General features: G+C 44.2%; 1 non-coding gene across 1 annotated transcript; it reads left to right on the top strand.

Annotated features, from left to right (window-relative positions):
* Positions 1–1,623: 1,623 nt before the first annotated feature.
* LOC120257791 lies at positions 1,624–1,730 on the top strand. The gene has a single exon (XR_005535875.1). It is a non-coding gene; the product is annotated as a small nucleolar RNA R71 (small nucleolar RNA).
* The last annotated feature ends 306 nt before the right edge of the window (positions 1,731–2,036 follow it).

Below are 2,036 nucleotides of genomic sequence, written 5' to 3'. Positions count from 1 at the left end.
TGGAGAGGTTCTACTGCTCCAACATCGTCATCTCTTTGGAAGAAGGTTGGTAGGGGAGCTTCCGTCGAGGTGTATCCTATACCGGATAAGGGGATCTTTGGATGACGAGTTGAGGACTCTCCATAAGACCATCGACATGACTATCGAGGGGGTTTTCTATGGATTCATTGCTTTTACATTCTATTTCTTTGATTGTACTTAGCTCCATAGAGAGCTAAACCACTAGTGGGTACTTGGGTATTTGTGAACCCTAGGATGTATTCATTTCTTTGAATCTCTTTATTATGCTTTCAATTAATCATTGTTTATTGTGAGTTCCAACCTTGAATGCTTGATTGTGTGAATACTCCCATAGAGTGACACTAGGGTTGAGAGTTCTTGTTGGTAACCTTGTGAGTGAGTGACACACCACGAGTGTTAGACAAAGCTAGGTTGGAGAGGGTTGAGATGGTGAGTCGAGAGGTACAGGAGCATCCCTTTTCCCCTCCGATGTGTTAGATTCTACCTCTGTTCCTCAAGTTCTTTGCAGCCATAATAGAGTGAATGGTCTAAGGGATGACCATCCGCTGGGGCTTAGTTGCGGGTGCAACGGATTGAACCGCAGAAGTGATCTTAGTATCTAGGGCTCAATTGTGGTTAGGGACCTTCCACCTGGACCAAAGGGTTAGATCTACAATTAGGAAGAGATTTATCACTTGGAATCCCTAGAAGTAATTGCAATTCTATGCGAGTGCGAGGTTGAGAGGTTATTCAATTTCTCCTCCGGGACTTGCATTGATTAGGAAGCATAATAGAGGGTTCTTGCACTTGAAATGATTGTCCTAGGTGGAGCAATATCCGGGTACCCCATCTTTATCGATTGTCTTACCGTCTCCTTTACTTGTGCTCTCTTACTTGTTGTTTTACTTTTGAGAATTGAATCATTGTCACACATATCACTATTCATCTTTCACATAGCTAAGAAGCGAATTAAGTGTTTTTATTCCCTACTCCTTGTGGATACGATACCCGCTCATCCGGGATTATTACTTCGACAAACCCGTGCACTTGCGGGATATACGCAAGAGGACCTTGTCAGTCTCCAAACTTGAAACTCAGTTTTCCATGTTTGGGGCTTGTTGTTGTTGGAAACCCGGTGGCCCCATGGCCTTTTGTTGACCTTGGTTGCTCTACAAAAATTTGGGATGATTCTTCCAACCTGCATTGTAGGTGTTGCTATATGGATTCCCTTGGTTCCTCATTTCATTACCCACAAAATCGGCATTCTCAACTGAAGATGCATCACCAATAGAGATCGGGCAAACGGAGGGAGCATGTCCTCCACCACACCCAGTGCATGTAATCACGGCCGCCACTCTATTCAAAGTTAGACGATCTAACTTCCTACTCAATGATTTCACTTGAGCCGTCAATGAAGTTACTGCATCTATCTCATGGAGCCCGGCCACCTTTTTCTTCTCCCTAGCATTCCATTGGTAGCTATTTAACCCCATTTCTTCAATTAGTTGACGGGCCTTACCAGGGATTATGCTACCTAAGGTAACTTCTGCTGCCACATCCAAGAGTTGCCTTGTACTCGGATTCAACTCGTTATAAAAGGTCTGAACAATCATCCACTCCGGGAATCCGTGTTGCGGGCACTTTCTCAGGAGCTCCTTGAACCTTTCCCACATCTCATATAGAGACTCCAATTTCGACTGTACAAAGAACGAGATCTCATTCCTAAGCTTTACAGAATTTTTCGGGAGAGAAATAACGGGCCAGAAAAGCTTCTACCAACTCCTCCCATTAGGTAATTGATTCTCTAAGTAATTCGCACAGACTCAACTTGATGGCATCATCCGTCACCCCTGCTTATCTTAAGCATATCACACACCCTCAAAAAGTTCTCTATATGACCTGCTTTGGATCCTCATTAGCCAAAACTATTGAACCGTGTGGATTGTGGCAACATGTGGATGAATGCCGCCTTTAGCTCAAGTTCGAGCTAGAATCGGGGATGCACAATACTCGATTGTGTGCGCAATACGGAAGGT

This window comes from Dioscorea cayenensis, chromosome 3 (assembly GCF_009730915.1).
Source record: "Dioscorea cayenensis subsp. rotundata cultivar TDr96_F1 chromosome 3, TDr96_F1_v2_PseudoChromosome.rev07_lg8_w22 25.fasta, whole genome shotgun sequence".
Lineage (NCBI taxonomy): Eukaryota > Viridiplantae > Streptophyta > Magnoliopsida > Dioscoreales > Dioscoreaceae > Dioscorea > Dioscorea cayenensis.
This window is presented reverse-complemented; position numbering and strand designations above follow the sequence as displayed.